Here is a 26,321-nt window from a genome sequence, read left to right on the forward strand (position 1 = left end):
TTTTTGAGAGAGAGAGCGCGCGCGCGTGCACACAAGTGGGGGAGGGGCAGAGAGAAGGGAGAGAGAGGGAGACAGAGAGTCCAAAGCAGGCTCCACGCTGTCAGCACAAATCCCAAAGTGGGACTTGAACCCATGAACTCTGAAATCATGATCGGAGCTGAAGTTGGACGCTCAACCGACTGAGCCACCCAAGACCCCTTACTTCTTCCTTTCTTATTTGGGTGTCTTTTATTTCGTTTTCTTGCCTAATTGCTCTGACTAGAAATTCTAGTACTACACTGGATGAAAGCGATGACAGCAGCCATGTTTGCCTTGCTCCTGATCTTAGAGAAAAAACTTCCAGTTTTTCACTGTTGAGTATAAAGTTAGCTGTGTGTTTTTTATACATGGCCTTTATTATATTGAGATAGAGTCTTTCTATAACTAGTTTATTGGGAGTTTTTCATCATGAAAGTATTTCTGTGGGAGAATGAGGGCTGAGACTTCCTAGTCCACCATGTTACTAATGTCATCTCTCTTCCTTTTCTTACAATGACAGCAATCCTACTGGATCCTACACCACCCTTATGGCTTTATTTAACTTAATCTTTTTTACGTTTATTTATTTATTTTGATGGAAAGAGAGAGAAAGACAACACAGGTGGGGGAGAGGCAGAGAAAGAGGGACAGAGAGAATCCCAAGCAGGCTTCCACATGGACAGTACAGAGCCCAATGCAGGGCTTGAACTCATGAACTGTGAGATTATGACCTGAGCTGAAACCAAGAGTCAGATGCTCAACCAACTGAGCCACCCAGGCACCCTGGCCTTGTTTACCTTTAATTACTTCTTTAAAGGCCCTATCTTCAAATACAATCACAATGGGGGTTAGGATTTTAACAGATGAATTTTGGGAAAACAGACACAATTCAGTCTATAAAAAAATCCATTCAATTTTTTACCCTCAAGGCAATAGAGTGTTTTCTATAAATACTTTGCAGTAATATGTTGATTGACAAGCATAATCATGAATCTTGTGTCCAAGTCCCCAGAATTATAAAATGGGAGAGCCAGAGGGACCTTCGAGGTCATAGTTCAGTGCCTTTATTTTTCAGCTGATGAAACTTGGAGCCAGAATCAGGAAGGGACTTGTGTGGTAGTCACACACCTGGGGCCTACTGGCCCCTGTACTGGAACCCAGAACTCCTCGTGTGGTGCAGGGCTCATTTGATTGCAATGCACTTGGCTATTTCAAATCTGGTTTTACATATAATATCATCCCTGCTATCACCACCTTGAATTTCACCAGTGCATTCATTTATACCTGGGCAGATTGCAACTTAGCTCATACTAAGCACTTTGCATAGAAATGCATTGTCTCAGGGCACCCGTGTGGCTCAGTCGGTTAAGCATCTGACTTTGGCTCAGGTCATAATCTCACGGTTCGTGAGTTTAAGCCCCACCCGGGGCTCTCTGCTATCAGCGTGGATCTGGCTTCTGATCCTCTGTCTCTCTCTTTCTCTGCCCCTCCCCCTCTCATGTGTGCACGTGCTCTCTCTCACTCTCAAAAATAAAAAAAATAAATATTCAAGAAAAGAACTTAATTAAAAGAAAAGAAATACATTGCCGCATTAAGGCCCCACTGCAGCCCTCTCAGGGAAACCATAGTATTTCCTCATTTTATAGGTAAGGACCCCTGAGAGGTTAAGTCACCTGCTTCCGTTTCTCCAGCTATTGAAAGAAACGGCCTGAAGTGAACGTGGATTTGAAGGTCTGTGTGCTGGTTCACTGAATATCTCGTGTGTTTGCTCACTCTGAAAGCTGATTCATCACCTCTCTCTGTTCCCATTATGACTTATCACTGGAGGTCCAACAACACGTGGCCAAGGAAGAAAACTACAGACCCTCCCAGAGCATGGGGAGATGATTCTGCTTCTGCTGTAAGACAGGCTTGCTGGGGAGAGCAAAGAGTCCTGCATGGCAGGGCCAGGGCACTCGGGGCACATGGGCTAGAGGATATTTACAGTTATTAAGATTATAAAAATAATCTGTCCATGACTTTTTAAAAAAATCTAAACAATATAGAAAACTATAAAAGAAGAGTAAATTCTCTCATCTTCCTGACCCATCCCCAACTGTATTTCTCAGAGGTAATTATTGCTACTTTTCAGTATGCATTCAGAAACATATTTTAGGTCCATGTATAATATATGTAAATTATGGTGTAGGATAATACTATACTTCTTGTTCAGCAATGTACTTTTTAATCTCTTAACAGTTCTCCTTTGACATGTTTTCATATTAATATATAGTTCCATCTCATTCTTCTTAATGATGGCAAAATATTTCATTGTAGGGATAAGTATATCCTGTGATTTATTTTATTATTCCTATAGTAGACTGAATAATGCCCCTCCCCCCCAAATGTCCATATCCTAATCCCTGGAACCTGTAAATGTTCTCTTATTTGAAAAAAAAAAAAAGTCTTTGCAGAGGCGACTGAGTTGGGGATCTTGAGATGGGGGTATTACCCTAGAGGATCTAGGTGGGCCCTAAATGAATCTCAAGTGTCCTTCTAAGAGAAAGGCAGACAGAAATTTGACACCAACAGAGGAGGAGGTGATGTGAAAACAGAGGCAGGGATTGGAGTGTTGCAGCCACAGGCCAGCAAATACCAGCAGTCATTCAGAAGCTGGAAGACGCCAGGCCCGGGTTCTCTTCTGGAGCCTCCACAGGAAGTACAGCCTTGCTGACACTTGATTTCAGACCAGTGATATTGATTTCAGTCTTCCGGCTTCAAGGACTGTGAAGGAAGAAACTTGCATTCTTTTAAGCCACCAGGTCTGTGGTCATTTGTTACAGCAGCCACAGGAAACAAACACAGTTCTCTGAATGGTGGACGCTTAGGGTGTTTCCACTATTATGAATAGGAGGTATAAGAAATAGCCCGTATATGTAGTTTTACCCACTGTACAATCATATTTGTGGGACAGATCCCAAGAAATGGAATATCAGAGGCAAAGGATACAGACATATAAAATACTTCATCAGGGATCGCCTGGGCGGCTCAGTCGGTTAAGCGTCCGACTTGGGCTCAGGTCATGATCTTGCCGTTCACGAGTCTGAGCCCCGCATTGGGTTCTGTGCTGACAGCTCGGAGCCTGGAGCCTGCTTCAGATTCTGTGTCTCCCTCTTTCTCTGCTCCTCCCCTCCTCGTTTTCTGTCTCTCAAAAATGAATAAAAGTTAAAAAAAAATTTTTAAAAAAAGACTTCATCTGGCCTAAGGAGAATATTTTATTTCCACACGGATTCATGTACTGTATGACAGAATGTGTGTCTTTGACTTTATAGCTTTAAATGTGTCTATCATAAAACAATAAAGACTAGAGCCAAATGGCCTACCCCCTCAATTCAGGAATCAACTTAAAGAACAAAATAAACATGAAAAAAATGAAACAAAATGAAGTAATAAATAAAGATAAAAATCAGTGAAATAGTGAATAACAAAACCAGAAGAGTATTTTAACATAGCTAGTGTTTCACCAATATAAATAATTAGATAGACAAACCCCTAGAAAGACTGAGAAAGGGAGAAAACATGTAAATAAACAAATTCCAAAGTGAAAAGAAGGAAATCAAATAAAACAGAGATTTAAACACACGATAAAAGTATATAAAAATATAGAAGGCAAAAATTAACTGGAGAAACAGGAACCTTGAACAGACGTACGGATATCTTGAGAAAAAGTATCTTGAAGATCTCCTCCTTTGCACATTAAAAATCACAGGCCCAGATGGCTTTATGAATGTATTCCTGCAATCTCTCAAGGAGTATTCAATTCTCATTTTATACAAGTTGTTCCAGAGAATGGAAAAATAAGAAAATCTGCTTGACTCATCTTCTGAGTCTAGTATAAACTTCATTCCAAATCTGTATCAGGAGACTAGGAGAGAGGACATTTCTAGTTCTGTGTAGATATAATTGTGGTAGTTCTGATATTTCCCAGTCCTCCCCCAACTTTCTGGGAGTGTAGTGGTATTGCATTTTTTAGCCCGCTTGAGCTTGGGTGGGGGGACTCTTAAATTCTGACCAGTGATTTATGATTTCCCATGGTGCATTACTTCTAGGCTAGTGCATTTCATGGCTGGTCTGAGACCCCTTAGGGTCTCTTCGCCTTTGTCGTGGCGGCCAGCAATGCGTGAGGTGGCAGTTGCCCCCCGCCTGGGTCTCTGAATGACTACGACGAGCAGAACCGCATCCTGCTGACTTGTGAGAGACAGATAGCATATGTGGAAACTTAAACCTTTGCTATTTTGAGCCATTGTGATTTGGGGGATTCTAATTGCAGTGTCATCTAGTGCGTCTGGGCCAACACAGTTGTCAACTAACACTCACTATCCATTCCAACAGCCTCCCCGTACGCCCACCCATACTGCAAAATCCAGGACATGAAATACAACCCTTTTTAGTCTCCTTCCTGGCTGGCGTCCTTGGTGTGCTGAAGCTCCACCCGTTAGATGTGCTTGAACGAAATGTCAAAGCGCCAAGTGTGGGGCAGGCCCTCTTCCTACGCTCTTGCTCTTGCTTTGCCTAGCGTGGTCATGGTGACATTACTGGTGCAGCATTGAGGTCACTTAGTCACTAGCTCGTATTCTAGGGTCCAGCCACTAGCTCTGTGGCGTCAAGAGACTGCTGTGACGGTGACAGCAGCTTCTTCCTGTGTGGATCGCGGCCCCAGGAGAGGTCTGGCGGCCAGCTCTCCGTCCTCCCTCCGCATCCATGGCAGTGGTAACAGCTCTCTGATCTGCTCTGAAAGTCTATTCCGGAGTCTCAGCCTAGAGCTTGCTTCTCCATCCCTGTTAATGACTTTATAAGCACCCAGTTCCCTATATTTAAGCCCTTTCTGTTTACGTGATTTCCTACGTGCAGTTAAACCTTGACTAATTTAAGGCCTACCTTCAGAAAAAATTCTGAATTAAATATTAAATCTAACTCTGTGTGTGTGTGTGTGTGTGTGTGTCTGTGTGTGTGTGTGTGTGTGGGGGTCTGTTTATATCTACACCGCACATATACACATGCATAATGCAAGGATGCTTCAACATTGGAAAATCTCTGTATGCAACTGACTCTATTAATGGGTATAGGAGAAAAATCATTAAATATCATGATACAGAAAAAAAACCCACATTTAATCAGATTAAACAACTCCTATGATAAAAACTCTCAGAAAACTAGGAATAGATGGTGATTTTATTTTGATAAAGGCTATAATTATATTAGTTAGGGTACAGTGAACTGCTACAAGAAAAAGTGGTTTAAAAAACAACTTCTCTCAGGGCACCTGGGTGGTTCAGTCGGTTAAACGTCCAGCTTCAGCTCAGGTCATCATCTCACGGTTTGTGGGTTCGAGTCCCACATTGGGCTCTGTGCTGACAGCACAGCTTCAGGTTCTCTGTCCCCCCTTCTCTCTGCCTCTCCCCAGCTTGTACTCTGTCTCTCAAAAATAAATAAATATTAAACAACAACCAAACAAACAGCTTTTTTCTTTCTCACTTGACCATCTCACTGTGAGCAGCACAGGTCAGGGGGATGGATGGCTCTGTTCCATGTCGTCATCCAGGCTTCCAAGTTTCTTCCAAGTTACAGTTCTACCATTCCATAGGGATGTCATTGTCTTCTGTGGAAGCTAGGTGGCTGCCATGACCAGGTTCCAGCTGTTAGGAGAAAAGACATCACAAAGGCGGCATGAGAATTGCCTTCAGTCCCAGACCCAGAATGACTCATATTTCACATTCCAGGGATGTTAGTTTAGACACATGGCCTCATCAAACCGCAAGCAAGTCTAGGAAGTGGGCCAAGCTCTAACTCAGGGCTGCTGGGCTAGGCCTACCTTAGTCATTTGCAAGGGTACCCTTGGCGACAGCTCACGTCATTCCCGGGACCTTCAAGACTTAGAGGTGAAAAGAGAGGACCTGAGTGAGTCATGGTGAGTCATGACCTGGAATTTTTTGAAGTCCTGCTCGGTAGGGCTGCTTCCATGCTCCAAGGAGTCCCTACATGTATATGGGCCACGTTGGCTGGTTTCCTAGGAGCTACTGAGGGGGCTGAGGGATGAATCCAAACACGAAGGGGGTAAGGCATCCCGGGCTGACCTCCAGCACTGGGAGAGAGGACATGGCAGGATACCAGCAGAAACAGTGCCCCCTTCTCAACCCTATCAGACTGCTTTGTGCCTCAGTCGTTTCAAACCTTCCCTCTGGAAGCAAGCTGCAAAATCTGAGCAGCCGCTGTGGTGAGGCATTCCTCGATCACTCCCGCCTTCTCCTACCTCACTTCCTTGACTTTCGCTTCCCTAGGGTTGCTCGTCTCCCCACTAGAGTGTTGGCACGTAAGCTTTAGCTCTGGTATCATTTTCTAGGAAAAATGCACTGGGAAGACCGGAAGGCCAGATTAGGGTGAACAACTAGGAGTCTCTATATCCAAGGCCCACAGAAAGCATCTTGTACAAAGGAAGAGCTATCTTTTCCTTTCCTTTTTTTTTTTTTTTTTATTGAAGCGTGGTTGACACATGATACATTAGTTTCAGGTGTGCAACGTAGGGATTCCACAACTCTACATGTTACGCTATGCTCACCACAAATGTAGCTACCATCTGTCACCATACAATGCTATCATAGTATCATCGACTGTATATATTCCCTGTGCTGTGCCATTCTTCCCCATGGCTTGTTCATTCCATAACTGGAGGCCTGTACCTCCCATTCCCCTTCACCCATTTTACCCATCCCTCCAGTTTGTTCTCTGTATTTATGGGTTTATTTCTACATTTGTTGGGGTTTTTGTTTTTTAGATTCCACGTATAAATAAAATCAAGTGGTACTTGTCTTTCTCCATCTGAGTTATTTCCTTCAACATAATACCCTCTAGGTTTATTCATGTTGTTGAAAATGGCAAGATCACCTTCCTTTTTATGGCTGAGTAACATGCCATTGTGTATATATTTTACATCTTCTCTATCCATTCATCTATTGATGGACACTTGGGTTGCTTCTTCATCTTGGCTATTGTAAATAATGCTGCAGTACACGAAGGGGTGCATTCTCTTTTGGAATTAGTATTTTTGTTTTCTTTCATAAATACTCGTGGAATTACTGGATTATATGGTATTTCTACGTTTAATTTTTTTTTTTAAATTTTTTTTCAACGTTTATTTATTTTTGGGACAGAGGGAGACAGAGCATGAACGGGGGAGGGGCAGAGAGAGAGGGAGACACAGAATCGGAAACAGGCTCCAGGCTCCGAGCCATCAGCCCAGAGCCCGACGCGGGGCTCGAACTCCCGGACCGCGAGATCGTGACCTGGCTGAAGTCGGACGCTTAACCGACTGCGCCACCCAGGCGCCCCTCTACGTTTAATTTTTTGAGAGACCTCCATACTCTTCCACAGTGAGTGCACCAATTTGCACTGCACAAAGATTCCTTTTTCTCCACATCTTCACCAACACTTGTTGTTTCTTGTCTTTTTTATTTTAGCCATTCCAGTCAGTGTGAGATGATAGCTCAATGTGGTTTTGATTTTCATTTCCCTGATCATTAGTGATGTTGAGCTCCTTGTCACATGCCTGTTGGCCATCAGTATGTCTTCTTCGGAGACGTGCCTGTTCAGGTCCTTTGCCCATTTTTTTAAATGGTTATTTATTTTGAGAGAGAGAGTGTGCATTGATGCACACGCATGAGTGGGGGAGGGGCAGAGAGAGAGAGGGAGAGGGAGAATCCCACGCAGGCTCCGTGCTCCGTGTGGAGCCCAGCTCAAGGCCCCTGTCACCACTGTGAGATCATGACTTGAGCTGAAATCGAGTGTTGGACACTTAACTGACTGAACCAGCCAGGTGTCCCCCTCTGTCCATTTTTAAATTAGATTATTTGGGGGATTTTCTTTTGAGTTGTTTAAGTTCTTTATATATTTTGGATATGAACCCGGATTTGGATATATCATTTGCAGTATCTTCTCCCATTCAGTAGGTTGCCTTTTTGTTTCGTTGATGGTTTCCCTCACTGTGTAAAACCTTCTTATTTTGATGAATTCCCAATAGTTTATTTTTGCTTTTGTTTCTCTTGCCTCAGGAGACATACCTAGAAAAATGTTGCTAGGGCTGATGTCTGAGAGATTACTACCTATGTTTTCTTCTAAGAATTTTATGGTTTCAGGTCTCATGTGTAGGTCTTTAATCTAGTTGGAAGGTTGTTTTTTTGTGGTTTTTTGGTATGCTCACAGTGTAAGAAAGTGGTCCAGTTTTCTCAGAACCATTGATTGAAGAAACTGTCTCCTCCCCATAGTATGTTCTTGCTTCCTTTGTTGTAGATTAAACCCACCATGTAAAAGTGGGTTTATTTCTGGGCTACCTAATCTGTGACATTGATCTGTGTGTCTATTTTTGTGCCAGTACCGTACTGTCTTGACTACTACAGCTTTGTAGTATATCTTTAAATCTAGGATTGTGATGCTTCCAGTTTGGTTCTTCTTTCTCAAGATTGTTTTGGTTGTTCAAGGTCTTTTGTGATTCCATACACATTTTAGGATTATTTGTTCTATTATTATTGAGTCTGTAAATTGCTTTGAGTAGCATGGACAATTTAAGAATATTAATTCTTTCAGGGCACCTGGGTGGCTCCATTGGTTGAGTGTCCAACTTCGGCTCAGGTCATGATCTTACAGTTTGTGAGTTCAAGCCCTGCATTGGCTCGTTGCTGTCAGTGTGGAGCCTGCTTTGGATCCTCTGTCTCCCTCTCTCTCTGTCCCTCTCCTGCTCATGCTCTCTCTCCCTCTCTCAAAAATAAATTAAAATTAAAATTTTTGAAAAATATTTTTTAATGTTTATTTATTTTTGAGACAGAGACAGAGCATGAGTGGGGTAGGGGCAGAGAGAGAGGGAGACACAGAATCCGAAGCAGGCTCCAGACTCAGCTGTCAGGACAGAGCCTGACGTGGGCTCAAACTCACAAACTGCGAGATCATAACCTGACCCGAAGTCGGATGCTCAACTGACTGAGCCACCTAGGCACCCCCAAATTAAAATATTTTAATAATTAAAAAAAGAATATTAATTCTTTCAATTTGTGAACATGTATCCAATGCACTCCAAGAAATATTCCAGCCAGATTTTTTGGGATCTCTACCATCTTCTAAAATGTCCAAGAAAAGGGATGCCTGGGTGGCTCAGTGAGTTAAGCATCCGACTTCGGCTCAGGTCATCATCTCATGTTTCGTGAGTTCAAGCCCTGCGTCGGGCTCTGTGCTGACAGCACGGAGCCTGCTTGGGATCCTCTCTCTCTCCCTCTTTCTCTGCCCCTCTCTGACTCATGCTTTCTCACTCTCTCAAAATAAAGAAATAGACTTTAAAAAATAATAAAAAATAAACAAAATGTCTAATAAAGGATGCATGTCCAGGAATATCTAGCTTCATCTTGAAATAAAGAAGAGCGAACAAGGAAAACTCACCTTCCCAGATATCAACACATACTATAAGGCCATAGTAACAAAAGCAGGATGGTAATTGTGGGTGAATAGACTAGCCCAATGGGATAGAGCAGATAACTTGGAAATAAACCTTTGTGTATAGGAAGGATGATAAAGTTGCCACCACACCAACTATAGATGGACTAAATTCCTAAGGAAAGATAAAAGTGTCAAGTTAAAAGAAGAAAATGTCGGAGAGTGTCTTTGTGATGAGGGGTTGAAAGATTCCTTAAGCAAGACCACGCCAACCACAAGGCAAAATAGTTAATGGATTATATTTCATTTAGATTAAGAGTTTATTTTAAATAGGCAATGGGGAGGGCGCCTGGGTGGCTCAGTCAGTTAAGCGTCCGGCTTCAGCTCAGGTCATGATCTCACAGTCTGTGAGTTCAAGCCCCGCATCAGGCTCGGTGCTGACAGCTCAGAGCCTGGAGCCTGCTTCGGATGCTGTGTCTCCCTCTCTTTCCACCCCTGCCCTGCTCATGCTCTGTCTCTCTCTGTCTCAAAAATAAATAAAAACATTTTAAAAAATTAAAAAAAATAATAAAATAAATAGGCAATGGGGATTAAGGAGTGCACTTGTCGGGATGAGCACAGGGTGCCGTGTGGAAGTGTCGAATCATTACATTGTACATCTGAAACTAATATTATGCTGTATGTTAACTAGAATTTAAATAAAAACTTAAAAAAAGGGAATTTATTTTAAGTAAACACAATAGGTAAAGTTGACAATTGGGTTACAGATAGGGAGATTTTTACATCATTAAAAAATGACACAAAATGATCCCGGGTGGCTCAGTTGGTTAAACATCCAACTCTTGGTTTTGGCTCCGGTCATGATCTCACAGTTGTAAGATCAAGCGCTGTGTCAGGCTCTGTGCTGGGCATGGAGATTCTCTCTCTCCCTGTCTCCCTGCCCCTCCCCGACTCATGTGTGCTCTAAATAAATAAATAACCTTTTAAAAAAGTGACACAAATAATATCTAGATTATAAAGTAGATCCAATAGAAAAATGCGCAAAGTTTATTCGTAGGGAATATCTAAATGGCTAGCTCGACTTCATTAGGTGACTAAGACATGCAAAATAAAATGAAATAACCACTTTACAGCTACTAGGTTGGCAAACATCAGGGGAGAGAGTCAGACAATACCAAGTGTGGGTCTCTGGAAAGCAGTTTGCCAGTATTCAAGAACCTTGCATATACCCCACGACCCATCCAGCCTGCTCCTGGGTAAGTAAATATGCCAGAGAAACTTGCTCACAACCCCTGAAGGGACAGATCCATGGGCGTGCATCTCAGCCCTCGTGTGGTGGTGGGAAAGTTGGAGACAACCAGGCTTTCATCGACAGAGGAATGGAACATGTGCTATGGACTAGATACAACCTATGAAATACTTTCCAGCAGTTAGGTGCTATGAATTAGGTATGCACATGTACCATAGATAGATCTTAAAATCAGAGCGTTGGCTGAAAGAAGCAGATTAAGATCTGGGGCTTCCTAACATCATTATGTGGCCATGATGATATGGCCTCCGTATATTCTTACAAGGATACCAACCTATGCAAGAGTACTTATCAAGTCCATTGAAGTGGGTGTCTACAAGGAGGGAGAAGTATAGGGGTGGGAACTGAATGGGAGAAAAAACCCAGAAGACTGATGATGGTAGGCGCTGTGGGTAAAAGCGAGGAGTAAAATTAACTCAATTTTCTGCACCTGCTTTCTTTTAAAAATTTTTTTTTCAACGTTTATTTATTTTTGGGACAGAGACAGAGCATGAACGGGGGAGGGGCAGAGAGAGAGGGAGACACAGAATCGGAAACAGGCTCCAGGCTCCAAGCCATCAGCCCAGAGCCTGACGTGGGGCTCGAACTCCCGGACCGCGAGATCGTGACCTGGCTGAAGTCGGACGCTTAACCGACTGCGCCACCCAGGCGCCCCTGCACCTGCTTTCTAAAAACAAACACATTTTTAAAATCCTAGCTATCGTGTGTGTGTGTGTGTGTGTGTGTGTGTGTGTGTATCCTGCATCGTTCTAGGGGCTCAACACACAATTTGAATGAGTGTTGCTACCTATTGCTCTGCAAGTCTGTGTGGCTCTCAAGAGCAGCGCCCATGCTTTCTTCTCCGTTGTTCTTTTGGTTTATCTGGCACAGAGCAGGGTATAAATCATTTTGCTGAATGAAAGCTTGAACCCTCTGAAAACCAACTTACACGTTCTTCAAAAGCTTAGCAACGTAGAAGAACCAAAGAATGTGATGCCTAGAAACAAGACTTTCTTTTTCTTTTTAATTTTTTAACATTGATTTATTATTTTTGAGAGACAGAGCATGAACGGAGGAGGGGCAGAGAGAGAGAGAGAGAGAGAGAGAGAGAGACAGAATCCAAAGCAGACTCCAGGCTCTGAGCTATCGGCACAGAGCCCAATGCGGGGCTCGAACTCATGGACTGTGAGATCATGACCTGAGCGGAAGTCGGGCGCTTAACCGACTGAGCCACCCAGGCAGCCCTAGAAACAAGATTTTCTAATTCTCCTACTGCATGTTTATTCCCAAGGCTCAAGATTAAAAAGCAAGTACCTGTTTTTGCCCTTGTTTTCTGTCTCCCCTCACTGGCTCCTTGCCTTTTCCTCTTGGTTCCCAGCGTTCTCTGGTTGTCCTCTCTATTTAGGTGGGAAAGTCCGCAGACAATGGAATTAACGGGTAATCCTTCCTGGTTGGATAAGTGAGAGGGCAGGAATTTGCCTATCACTGCAATAATCCAGCAACAGCAGACCAGTAAAATATGCTGCTCCCTGTTTAAAGCCCTCCTGTGGGTCCACATTGCTCTCTGGATAAAGTGTCTACGTGACATTCAGGTCCTTCCACGTCTGCTCCACGGTCAGAGACCTGGCCCCTTGCTTTTGCCACTTTAAGTGATAAGATGTACTTCTTTGACGAGGGGCACGACCATGGTCGCTCCTTTTAGTTTTTCTTTTTTTATTTTTTATTTATTTATTTATTAAAAAAAAATTTTTTTTCCAACGTTTTTATTTATTTTTGGGACAGAGAGAGACAGAGCATGAACGGGGGAGGGGCAGAGAGAGAGGGAGACACAGAATGGGAAACAGGCTCCAGGCTCTGAGCCATCAGCCCCGAGCCCGACGCGGGGCTCGAACTCCCGGACCGCGAGATCGTGACCTGGCTGAAGTCGGACGCTTAACCGACTGCGCCACCCAGGCGCCCCCACTCCTTTTAGTTTTTACATGTCAATAATAAATGACTGCAAACAAAGTAGTTGAAGTGAAAACTACGTACAGAAAGAATTTAAAATGTTTTCTCGTGCCCGTCTCCTGAGTTGGCAATTGGTTGCAGTGGCCAGGCCCGCCGTCGTGGGGCGTGCTCCTCCCTGCTCTGCTGTAGGTCACGGCTCCTTTTATCGCCGTTTCCCAAACTCAGCAGTCTGGCAGAGAACAACCACCCTGCCAGCGTGAACAGGCCACAAAGCCCTCTCAGCGGTAACCCCTGTGCGGGCAGTTTCCACTCTGTCCCTCCGGATCCACTGTTTTCCCTTCTCCACCCTGCTTCACGCCCTGGCAGGCTGACCTCTTGGGAAAGCAACACCGGGCCCCCTTGCCCTCCGCTTCTGATTGGGTTCGGCCAGCGGAGAATTAGCCTGCTTCAGTGTGGCATGCATTCTCTACCAGGACCCGGAATGCTACAAGCCTTGGTCCAATCAGGTTCTCTCCTTGAAGGCCACCCCATGTCTTTGTGGCGGTTTTATCTCTAGAGTCTCACTGTCCTTTCCCGCAACACAGCTTTGGTTGAAGGCCAGCCTGGTTCTCCTGAATAATCTCAGGAAATAGGAGAGAAAAGCTCGAGGGAAAGCCTACAACTGTTGGCGCTGCTGGAATCGGCTTTGCTAAATAAGCAGGTGCCCTGGGCAACGGCAGCCTGAATGGGATTCCCCTTGGCACTCTCCCCCGGTGGGGCTGCTTGCCTTTCATTTGTACGTACACAGGAAGTCCACTCAAAGAACTGTTCCCTGGACAAGGACACGTGCCCCAAGGGGACCAGTGCTTTCCAGCCGGATGTGGGGGAGTCCAGGTATCAGTTGCTGTTCTCCCCGCCCCGGGTTCCAGACACTCTGTTGATTCACCTTCACCAATACTTGCGATTCCTCCAATTTGCTCCCCTCTCCCCCATTGTGTCTGCCTGTGTCCTTGCTGTACTGTAACCCTCTTCCGCAGCTTCCTTTAGCTAACTTCTGTTTTTCCCAGCAGGGAGGTCTGCCTCCTACAGGCAGCCTTCCTTAACCTAACTCGTTAAGTCTAAATTAAACCCCCTAATGTAGTACCTTCTCACACTGTGTTGTAATGACCCATTTGTCTCTTCCACTGAGACGCGAGAAAGTAAAAATTAAGCTGGACTTTCAAAATTTGCCTGGCCATTCATCAGGCTGGAATAAAAGACGCAGAAAAAAATATGAGTTCCAAAGTTAACAATAAATATTTCTCTCGGGGACACTGCGCCTGTAAAGCATCTCAAAAATCCCTTCTTGGAGTGAGTACGGCTTTCTTACTCATGGAGAAACTTTTCTCTGAGATCACAGAACATCAGAAACTTTGCTGTTTGGAATTGTGTTAGTAAGAATGAAGCATGCACTTCAAAAAAGGAACGATAATAGGGGCGCCTGGGTGGCTCAGTCAATTGAGCGTCTGACTTCAGCTCGGGTCATGATCTCGCGTTTTGTGGGTCCGAGCCCTGCGTTGGGCTCTGTGCTGACAGCTCAGAGCCTGGAGCCTGCTTCGGATTCTGTGTCTCCTCCTCTCTCTGCCCCTCCCATGCTCATGCTTTGTCTCTCTCTGTCTCTCAATAATAAATAAATGTTAAAAAATTTTTTTTTAAAAAAAGGAACGATAATTATGTGAAGTGATAAAGGTGTTAGCTAAAGCTATGGGGGGTAATCATACTGCAATGTATAGATGTACAAATCAACAAACACGTTGTCTACCTTAAATTCACACAATGTAATATGTCAATTATAATAAACAATTTTTTTAAAAAAAGGAAACATCCCACTCTTGCCCGGAGGGGTCAAAGTCATTGACATAGAGAGATAGCCTCCATTTGCAACCCAGGTGCCAAGCTTCGGATCAGAGGTTTCCCTGCAAGATTCCAGGGCTATTGTAACTTTATTGTTTCCAAGGAAACGGGTCCCTTGGTCCATTTCATAGTCCAGGACTTCTTATGATGCCTTCATGCACAGCCTTGCTTTGCCCTGAGTTATCAAAATACTGCTTTGTTTACGTTCAACCTAAACTCCTCCCTGCCTCCCAATCTCTAACCCTGTCTTTTCCTTTATTTGGTGGACACCCTGCGGTTGCCCTGGTGTGCAGTTCCTCGGCAATATGTCAATGAACTTGACTTCATCACACTGAGGTTTGTTCCTGGTGGTCTCCGGCTGATTAAGTTAAGATAGCAGTTCGTCACAGCACCTACTAAGAGCAGCATCTGTGAAATGGGTGAATGAGTGAGTGAGTGATCCATCCCCCTAGCGAGACTAGCGTCAGGCAGGAAGTGTGCCCACGGCTCTACCCAAATTGGATGGTTTAGGTCAAGATCTTGGAGTCCCAGCGATGTCCGAATCCCAGCTTGCCATTTTACTAAAGCTTGTGATCAGGATAGGTTTCTTACTTCTATGACCTTCAATTTCCTCACCTCCAAAGTGACGACGGTGTTTCACTGAGTATAATCCGCTCTCTCTTACAAGGTTGTAATTGTCAAAAAAGATTGGCCAAGAGTTGGAAATGGACAACAGAGATTACTGGCTGTCCTTAAGGTGAGTGCTGGTCTTTGTGTAGAGGGTCTTATGATTCCATAGGGGTGGGCACATTTCACTTGCTGTTGCCTAGGCTTTTTTTTAAACAACCCTCTAAGGATAGAAATTAAGCTGAGAAAACCAATGGTAACATGTCCTATTTGCAGTGATGCAAACAATTCCTGTTCATAGGAGTGCCAGTTGATCTTGTCTGGCAGGGAATATAAATGTTTATAATTCCAGTTCTTATTGGAACCAGTTTTAACATCTTACTGGTTTCCTCTCAATTAATGGGTTGAATAAAACTGTTGACATGTTCATTTCACATGTGCTTGCACCTGAGTCATGATTTTACACAGAAATTATAACGTAGCATAATGAGGAGCAGTCACAGACGTAAAATGCTTACTTTGTCAGAGACCCTTGAGAAATAACTACGATGATTACTTTGTCGGTAGACCGAGGTGGTAGACAGAATGTGCCAGCAGACCGGCGAGGGCCTAGGGGTCGATACAGAATCAAGGCCAGGGAAGCATCGAGGAAGGAATAACTCTCTTGGAGCACACGTGACTGAATGGATAAGTTTCTCCTTTTCATCTTGGGTGTCTCTTGGTTTCAAGCACAGAACCCCACCTGGAACAAGGGGGCGGGGGGAGCTTGGGCCACAAAGCATGGGTTCAACAGCCAGGAGGAGCAGACATGTACAGGGATCCGAGGACATCTTTATGCACAGAGGTCTCTCCAACTCTCAGATCTGTTTGTTGGCTCGATTCTCTACTCCTGCACATTGACCTTGTCCACACAGCCAGGGATATGGCTGCCAGAGCTCCCAAGCCTCCCTCCCCAGGACTAGTACCAGGACAGAAGGACAGGCTTTTCTCAGTTGTGGTCCCTAAGTCTTCCAGGAATGACTCTAAGTGGCCTAATTTAGAAAACTGCCCCATCTCAGAGCATTCGGTTATGGTCGTGTAAGAAAAAGTCATTTGCCACGTGAACCACATGGTTAGAGTTGGAGGGGGAGAAGATCTGGAAAGAAGAGGGAGACTGCTAATCTGAGAAGTCAGAATGTTCCTTCCACTTCCTCTCAGGATTGGCTTAGAAACTGAAGTGTAACCTGCATAGAACTGGTCAGGTTGCATTGCAGGGGGGTTGCTGGAGGGAAAAGTGGGAACAGCAGGGTAGCAGCTGGCACACTTTGCCAGCACCTTGATTTTGCACAGAATATGTTGTATGGAGACGTGTAGAGTGAGTTAGATAAGCGATGGGTTCATATAGATGTACTTATTATCCTGTATATGTAGTCAGTGTGCTGCCTCCTTACAAATCACAGAAGGCCACTGGCAAGGTAAGGTAGTCTTCACTTTCCCCTCAGTTTCGGATAAGGAAACTGAGGCCTAGAGAGGTCATATAACCCTGAAGTAGCAGAACCAAATTGGAGACAATGGAACGAATGGACTTTGGGTTTTTTGAGCATGGACATGACTCATTACTTTGTCAAAATAACGATGCCACAGTGAACATATATGGAAAGAGAGTGGGGCTGACCCTTGTAGAAGCCCCAGGCAGATGAAGACTGACTCACTGGGTACAGGAAGAAAGCCTCGAATAAGGCAGACTGGTGCGATCAGGCAAGGGAACGCCTGGCTGGCTCAGTCAGTAGAGCTTGCAACTCTTGATGTCGGGGTCTTGAGTTTGAGCCCCACGTTGGGTATAGAGATTACTTAAAAATCAAGTTTTGTTTTGTTTTTTTAATTTTTTTTTTCAACGTTTATTTATTTTTGGGACAGAGAGAGACAGAGCATGAACGGGGGAGGGGCAGAGAGAGAGGGAGACACAGAATCGGAAACAGGCTCCAGGCTCTGAGCCGTCAGCCCAGAGCCTGACGCGGGGCTCGAACTCCCGGACCGCGAGATCGTGACCTGGCTGAAGTCGGACGCTTAACCGACTGCGCCACCCAGGCGCCCCAAAAATCAAGTTTTTTAAAAAAATATTTATTTATTTTTGAGAGAAAGAGTGTGATCAGGGGAGGGGCAGAGAGAGAGGGAGACAGAAGATCCAAAGTGGGCTCTATGCTGAGAGCAGAGTGCCAGATGCAGGGCTCAAACCCACGAATCGTGAGATCATGACCTGAGCCAAAGTCAGGTGCTTAACCGACTGAGCCACCCAGGCACCCCTTAAAAAGAAAATGTTTTTTAAAAAAGGAAGGGGAAATGAAGGCTGAAATGTCGGTTAGGGAGATAGCTTTCCTACAGAGATAGTCATTACACGGTGAGACTCCGACCTTGAGCAGCAGCTAGATATTTGAATGAAAGGGAAATAGTCTTAGAAGGGGCCTTTCGTGAACTTTTTAGCACTGGCCTATGGTGAAGGAATAGAATGACCCTTTTAATGCTCTGTCTTCAGGACTGGTTCTGTGACAGCAGTAAAAATGACTTTGAATCAGTTTAGAGAGTTCCATTATTAAACAGAATGCTCTAGCTCTCATTCCCCCAGGTGGTGGGCATGCCCTGGAAACAGCGAAGCTGTCGGGGTAGTGATCCTGTTCCTGGGATCTGGGCATAGTTGAGACAGGCATATTTTCTGAACCGCAGAGCAAGACGTATAAATGGCCAATGATTTTTTAAAATGGTTTTTTGCTACCTGTTTTTGGAAAAATCTAGAGCCGGAATAGATCGTCACATTTGCTGAAAAGAAAGAGGGGTGCCTGGGTGGCTCAGCTGGTTAAGTGTCTGACTCTCGATCTCAGAGCCATGAGTTCAAGCCCCGCGTTGGGCCCCAGGCTGGGTGTGAAGCTTACTTTAAAAAGAAAGGCGAGGAAGAGAAAAGAAAGAAAAGAAAACAGAAACCTGGGCCATGTCATCAGCAATGACATTGGAGACCCTAAGAGAAGGGCTGGCAAGACAGGGATGAGTGATACTTTTGCCAGGTGGCTGTGACAGCCTCAGTGTAGCCCATCCCTGGAGTGAAAATAAGGCAATCCAGAGGGCAAAGGGGAGACAGCTGATCAAGCCTGTAAGTCCTAGAGCAATGGTAACAACAGAAAGGGACCAAGTGAAAACTAAAGATTAGGCCCTCTTTAAGAGATTAGCATCCATGGGGTGCCTGGGTGACTCAGTCGCTTAAGCATCCGCCTTTGGCTCAGGGCATGGTCTCACAGTTCATGGGTTTGAGCCCGGTGTCGGGCTCTGTGCTGACAGACCTGGAACCTGCTTCAGATTCTGTGTCTCCCTCTCTCTCTCTCTGCCCTTCCCCTGCTCACGCTCTGTCTCTCTCTCAAAAATGAATAAACATTTAAAAAAAAATTTTTTTTTAAGAGATTATCATCCAAATCTGGCCGGTTTCAATTTGAAAATTATGTCCTGCACTTTTCCTCTTTTATGTATCTTCTGCGATCTTGTATTTTCTTATGAATGCAAATTAGCTAAATAGATGGTAAAGAGCCACTTATACTAAAGCGTGAACGACTATTCGAAGCCAATGGGTACACTCATTTGGAAGAATAAGTGTATTTATCCAAAACAGTTGGGAAAACAGCTGAGATAGTTGGAAACTGTTAGAAATAAGCCCACCGACCCAGTCAAAGGAAGGATTCAGAGACTTGGAGCACAGTGAAGTGAAGCTTTAATCAACGTTCTCGGCAAGAGTGGGTGTCTGATGGACAGGCACAGTCCAGGCAGTCACACAGTTTATCTCCTAGCATGCAAGTCCCTCCCCTGGTTCCTCATTGGCTGAGTACTAGAGAGGTTATAGCCTTACCCAAACTTTGCCTACGCCCATGTAAGGCAAAAGGTAGTCTTATTAGAGCAAATGTGCATTCCCTGAGGTGATACAGAGACATTCAGTCCTTCCTCCCTTTGTTCTTTGGCCCACGCTCATTGAAAAGTTCCTCCCAAGAAATAGAGAGGAGAAGAAGAACCAGGAAGCGAAGTGTCTAAGGGTTTGGGACTCCATTGTGATGGTGGCGTGGGGGGCGGGGAGGGTTGGAGGTTAGTACATATTTCCAATAGGTTGTAAACCTATTGTTAATTAGACAGCACAGCTTTTATCTGGTATTTCTGAAAATGAACAATCAGCCTTACTTCTCACAGGAACTCTCCATTAATGGTATCGATCTACCATAACCAGAGAGGAAAAAACTCAATAAGGCTAGAAAAACCAATAGACATGGTTCAATAAGGAACAATCAGGAATGGGAGACTAGAGTCAGAGAAGGAAAGGGTGGAGTTCTCCATATGGACTCAAATGATTGGAAGCCCATTGGAAAGAACAGCTGTAAACGAGGAAATTCAAATTATTAAAGGACTACCTCTGGCATTTTCCAATCAAAATTCTTGAAATATATCCAGTGAAAGGTACAAATAAGGGGACTGGAATTTGCTTATGGGTTTTGCAGGTGACGGAAGGAAGGAGCTCAATCACTGCACCTCCAAATTAATATAGTTGTAAAGTTCCCTTCCTAAGAGTGAAGAAATCCAACGCCTGTGGGCAACTGCTCAAATTTTGACTGTTAACACTTCGCCCTTGCCAGCAAGAGATCAACGGACTCAACGCTCTGGAACATTTTGTGAGAAGTTTTCATTTGACAGGAGGAACCACCAGTGGTGAGATACACTGATGGGGAGTATAACTTGATGGTGAGGACATTCCTCCTTTCTTCCTTTTTATCACCTGATAATTGGAACTTTCTTTTTGCTACAATCTGCTGGGGGAGCCCTTGATCTCTCTCTGCTCTCCCATGCGATCCCACAATGACGTGATTGTGGGTTATTTTACTTGGAGTGTTTCTCAGCCTCTCAATATGAGCCATTGTCTGCCTCTAAATGCAAGCCAACCTATGCTTTGATGATCTGCAGGATTTTTTTTTTAATATAAATTTCCATGAGCCTTATAATAGCACCATATGGTGGGTGATGGGGATTTGCAGTGGTGTGGTTTGCAGAAAGAATTCTTGAGACATCTTCCGTGCAAAAAAGGTGGTTTTATTAAGGCACGGGGATGGGACCCGTGGGCAGAAAGAGCTGCACTGGGTTTGTGCAGAGCAATTGATTATATACTAGTGAGTTGGGGGAGGTAAAGACAATGGAAATTTCCAAAAGGGTTTTCACATGCTAAAGAAGACTCCCAGGATTCTGGAGGCCTAGCTATTGTCAAGCTGAGGTTGTTTTTCCCTCCAGCAAAGCCTTAATAACATGAAAACAGTTGGGAGTCCCTGAGGGAGCGTGTTATACTCGGCCTGCCTCAAGTATTTGTCAGTGAGCTGCAAGTTCTAAGGAAATTTAACTTTATCTACATCTACTTTTTGTCTTTGTGCCCCACGTCGGCGGGTACTGCTGTCATCCACATTTTTCAGATGAAAACACTGAGGCTCCAAGAGAGAGTTGCTCCTATGACAACAAAGAGGCAAAGCCAAGTGTCCCCTCGAGCCCACCAGACCCCAGAGGCCACTCCGCCACAGCTCTCGCATCCCCAAAATGCTCGCTTGATGAAATTTGTTGTAAGCAGACTATTCGATAGGGACAGCAAAATGAAAACTTCTTCTGTCCGACATCTGCCAATTCACTAACTCTTCTCTACCTCCTTAAAAATGAGTGATGTTCACAAATGCTCATCAGGAGACTGTTAGAACTTAAACGCTGTCTACTGACATTGGAATAGTCATACTTTCGGGGCCCTGCTATGCACATAAATCGAGCATGCTTTTTTATAGCCAGAAATAATTTACCGTATAATACCTGCCAGTAAATTCAAGCATATGATGGCCCTAAACGTGTCTCATCAGGAAGTAAACCATTCAGCTGTAAGAAGGGCACAGTAGGTATAAATAAAGGCACCCACCTTTGCATCAAGATGAATCTCCACGAGCAATTTTCTTTCTTTTGCCTTCTATCCCGTGGTGAGTGGGAAGCCTGGTGAAGAGAAGGGTCAAAGTCCTTTTACTTTGCTTTTAATTCTCCAAGATTCATGAGCCCTTCGCTGGTTGGAATGCAGTTCTCGCAAAAATGAGCTTTCTACGTGTCCAGAGATACTTGTCAAGTTCTTTTTTTTTTTTTTTTTTTTAATTTACTTTTTGTTTTGTTTTAATTCTGTGCCCTCTGGAGTGGAGAGAATAGGATCTCTTTGTTTACTGCTCTTTGGGCTTTTGCCTTAGGTACTTTTGTGTTCTTTCTTCGGCAGTTTCCAACCTGTAGAAACCGACTTGAATGCCGATTTCGAATCCAGAAAGAAACGTCAACATGTGGCAGCAGCTTCTTTCCGGAATTCCCTCTCTTTCCTCAGACTGGAGTACAAAGGTGCATTATAGATTTTCTGTAGAGTGATCTTGTCTCCTTTTAGACTCTGGGAAAACCAAGTCTTAGACCTATGGAGAAAAGTCTTCAGGGCCTCTAACCCCCTTATTTCCTTGGATATTTATATTGAAAAAAACTTTTAAGTTTATTTACTTATTTTTAGAGACAGAGCGGTGGGGGGAGGGACAGAGAGAGAGGGAGAGAGAGAGAGAATCCCAAGCAGGCTCTGCACTGTCAGTGCGGAACTCGATGCGGGGCTTGAACTCGTGAAACCGTGAGATCGTGACCTGAGCCAACACCAAGAGTTGGACGCTTAACCAACTGAGCCACCCAGGTGCCCTGGAAATCTATACTTTAAAGAAATTCTTCTGGTCATATCATAGGTTGGCTCATATTTAGAGGCTGAGAACCCTCCAAGTAAAATAACCCACAATCATGCCATTGTTGTCTCGCGTGGGAGAGCAGAGAGAAATCAAGGGCTCTCCAGCAGATTGTAGCAAAAAGAAAAGTTCCAATTCTCAGTGAAATTTAGACGGTTTTCTTTGGACAGATGTTTTCCTTTATAGGAACATTAAATTGTTGTTGCCTTTTTTATGTCTCTGGAATATTTTGCCTGGTTCAGTGATCTATCATGCTGGTTATTTGGGCTTAGCTGCTGGGGAATTGGAAGAACTGTGTGCACACCAGTTGAAATGGAATACAGTCAAGAACATTCTACCATGAGACCCTTGGCCCCAGCTGCCCCGCCAACGCCCAGTGTGACCGCAGGGAAATCTCATCTCTTTCTGGGTTTCACGTTCCTTGTGAGGAGGATGCTGAGGTTGGGTTTGTCCTCTGTTTCCAATCTTGCGTGGGGCGTTTTGCCAGGTGGTGAGTTGGGAGGGACACACGCTATGGGCGCTCATTAGTGGTGCTTGTGGCCTTTCCGGAGTCTCAGTATTGTTGCAGGACAAATGAATATGGAGATTGTTTCTTCCTTCAGCAGTGACATAGCTGGTATTTATAGTACACTTTCACTTTATAAAGAGCTTTCGCATTTGGCATCTCATTTAACCTCCGAAGCTCACTGTACCATAAACTGAGGGGGGGGAGGGGTATAGAAAAGACACCTGCACTCCCACTCGAAAGGTCTGAGTAATGTCACCTGAAGAACCTAAAAATTTGAGCAGGTGATCATATGTGTACAGATAGGGAGCCATCCATCCATCCATCCATCCACCATTTATCCTTCTGTTCCTTGACGTGTGGAACCCATTCCCTAGCATGAAGGCACATAGGGCATTTGACCTCATCCATCTGTTTCTTCTTCTTTTAAAATTATTTTGTTTAGGGGCACTTAGGTGTTTCGGATGGTTGAGTGTCTGACTCTTGATTTTAGCTTAGGTCATGGTCTCACGGTTCGTGAGTTTGAGCCCCACGTCAGGCTCTGTGCTGACCCTATGGAGCCTGCTTGAAATTCTCTCTCTGCCCCTCCCCTGCTTGCACGCTCTCTCTCTCTCAATCTCTTAAAAATAAACAAAAAGATAAACATTAGAAATTTTCTACGAGTTATGCCAAGTGCAAGGAGTCTTTGTAACCACCAGGACTCAGAGCAGCTCCTCCGAAAATTCCCTCCAGCTATCTCTTTGTAGTCAAATCCTTAATTCTTGGCAACCACCCATATATTCTCTGTCCTATAGGTTTTTGTCTTTTCCAGAATGTCACATAAATGGAATCACATAGAGTGTGTTTGAGGCTGGCTTTCTTCACCTAGCAGAATGCATTTGAGATTCACCTGTGCTGTTCACGGATCAGCAGTTTACTGTCTTTTTTGGCCGAGTAGTTGTTCATTGTGTGAATGTGCACTGTTTTATTTTGTTTTTAGTTCATTCCCCAGTTGAGGGATATCTGGGTTTTTCCAGGTTTAGGTGATTGTGAATAAAGCTGCTTTAAACATTCAAATACAGGTTTTTTGTGTGAACACAGATTTTCATTTAGATAAATGTGGTAAGTGTAGGTTTAACTTAAAAAGACATTGCCAAAGAGTTTTCCAAATTGGCTGTCCTATTCTGCATTCTTACCAGCAATGTGTAAGAATTCCAGTTACTATGAGTCCTCCCCAGCACTTGGTATTGGGGACTTTTTGTGGTGTTTGTGTGTGTGTGTTTGTGTTCATGCTAATAGGTATGTAGTATTTCATTTTCATTGCGGTTTTGATTTGCATTTCCCTAATGACTAATGATGGTGAGTATCTCTTCATGTACTTATTTGCCAATTATACATCTAATTTGGTGAAGTGATTGTTTAAATCGTTTACCATTTTTAAAATAAGGCTGTTTATTTTCTTATTTCTGGATTTCAAGAGTCCTTTACCTACTTGGGAAACCAGTCCTTTGTCAGATATATGATTTGCAAATATTTTCCCCATTCTATAGCTTATCTCTTTAGGTATTCTCTTATCAGTATCTTTGCAGAGTAAAATGTTCTAATTTTGACAAAGTCTACTATGTCTACTTTTAACAATGGATTGTGCTTTTGATGTAGTATCTAAGAACTATTTCCCTGAATCCAACTTCACGAAGAGTTGTCTTATGTTTTCTTCTAAAGGTTTAGAAGTTTCATCTTCCACATTTTTTTAGATTTTTAAATTTTATTTATTTATTTTTAAGAGACAGAGCATGAGTAGGGGAGGGGCAGAGAGAGAGGGTGAGAGAATCTTTTTTTTTTTTTTAATGTTTATTCATTTTTAAGAGACAGAGCATGAGCAGAGGGGAGAGGGGCAGAGAGAGGGAGACATGGAATCCGGAGCAGGCTCCAGGCTCTGAGCTGTCAGCACAGCTGACGTAGGGCTGGGACTCACAAGCTGTGAGATCATGACCTGAGCTGAAGTCAAATGCTTAACCGACTGAGCCATTCAGGCGCCCTGAGGGTGAGAGAATCTGAAATAGGCTCCACGCCCAGTGTGGAGCCTGACACGGGGTTCAATCCCATGACTGTGAGATCATGACCTGGGTTGAAATCACGAGTCAGAAGATGCACGCTCAACTGACTGAGCCACCCTGGTGCCCCTATTTCCCACATTTCGATTTAGGGTCCATTTTGAGTTCATTTCTGTGTAAGGTGTGAGTATAGGTTCAAGTTCATTATTTTTTGCTCATGAGCTGTTCCAGCATCACCTGTTGAAAACATCATCCAGGTGAGACTTGCAGTGTAATTGCAAGGGTCCTTATAAGAGGGACAGAGGAGGGTCAGAGTCCGAGAAGGAGGTAAAAATGACAGAAGGAGGTTGGAGTGATGTCATTGCTGGAAGGGACCATGAGCCAAGGAATGCACGTAGCCTCTAGAAGCTGGAAGAGACAAGGAACAGATTCTCCCTGAGAGCTATCAAGAAGAACACAGCCCTGCTGGGATCTTGATTTTAGACCTTCGGACACACGTTCAGACTTCCGACCACCAGAACTGCAAGATAATCCATTTGTGTTGTTTTAAGCCACCAAGTTTGTGGTAATCTTTTACAGCAACAATAGAAAAAAAAAATACAGAAAAGCTCCATTGAATTGCCCTCGCGCTTCTATCAAAAATCAGTTGGTTGGGGCGCCTGGGTGGCGCAGTCGGTTAAGCGTCCGACTTCAGCCAGGTCACGATCTCGCGGTCCGGGAGTTCGAGCCCCACGTCGGGCTCTGGGCTGATGGCTCAGAGCCTGGAGCCTGCTTCCGATTCTGTGTCTCCCTCTCTCTCTGCCCCTCCCCCGTTCATGCTCTGTCTCTCTCTGTCCCAAAAATAAATAAACGTTGAAAAAAAAAATTAAAAAAAAATCAGTTGGCTGTATTTACATGGAACTATTTCTAGACTCTACTTTGTTCCATTTTTCTGTATTTCTATGCTTTTGCCAATCCCACACTGATACATCTTTTTCAACCTGTGCTGAATTCTCTCTATTTCCCTACTTCCTGTCTTCAGGATGTGAAAAGCTGGTCAGCGGTCATGAGAAGGAAACAAAGAGATAAAAATCACACAATGACCAGTTTCAAGGTAGCCGTCTGTGTTAGGTCTTTAGTGCCGAGTAACAAATCATCCCAAACCTAGTGGCCTAAAACACCAAACATTTATTATCTCACAGTTTCTGAGGGTCAGGGGCCTGGGTGCAGGGTTGGTCATGGAGCCCCGGTCGAGCTGTCTGTCTTGGCTGCAGTCATTCCACGGCTTGACTGGGTGATGATCTACTCCCAAGGTTACTTGTGTGGCTGTTAGCTGGCCTCAGAAAATCTCCTTCCAAGGTGACTCACATAGCGGCTGGCGTATCTCAAGTCCTCCTACATGGGCCTCTCCATAGGCTGCCTGAGGGTCCCTATAACATGGCAGCTGGCTTCCCTTAGAATGAGTGAAGAGACAAAGGGGAAGGGGACTCACCTAAGACAGAAACCATCGTCTTTTCCTAACTCGACCTTGGATGTGATATTGTGTCACTTCTGCCATATTCTATTCATTAGAAGCGGGCCACCAAATCCATTCCACACTCAAGGGGAGAGGCATTTAGCTCCAGATCTTGAGGGGAGGCTCTCCTAGAAGGTGTAGACATATCTTTGAAAGCACTATAGCCCGCCCTCTGGCCACAAATCCTTTATATTCCTCCCATATGCAGAACATACTCATCCAGTCCTCAAGAGTCTCATCCCGTCACCGCACCAGCTTGAAGCCCAGCATCTCGTCATCCGAGCGTGGCCCAGGCGAGAGGCTCCACAGGTCTAGTTCCTCAAGGTCA

At 44.3% G+C, this 26,321-nt stretch overlaps 1 long non-coding RNA gene across 1 annotated transcript; it reads left to right on the forward strand.

The window, feature by feature from the left end:
- The first annotated feature begins 19,898 nt into the window (after positions 1 to 19,898).
- On the forward strand, positions 19,899 to 26,317 carry LOC125175771 (uncharacterized). Its single transcript, XR_007155957.1, has 3 exons — positions 19,899 to 19,927; positions 21,468 to 21,583; positions 26,202 to 26,317. It is a non-coding gene; the product is annotated as an uncharacterized LOC125175771 (long non-coding RNA).
- The last annotated feature ends 4 nt before the right edge of the window (positions 26,318 to 26,321 follow it).

This window comes from Prionailurus viverrinus, chromosome C2 (assembly GCF_022837055.1).
Source record: "Prionailurus viverrinus isolate Anna chromosome C2, UM_Priviv_1.0, whole genome shotgun sequence".
Classification (NCBI taxonomy): Eukaryota; Metazoa; Chordata; class Mammalia; order Carnivora; family Felidae; genus Prionailurus; species Prionailurus viverrinus.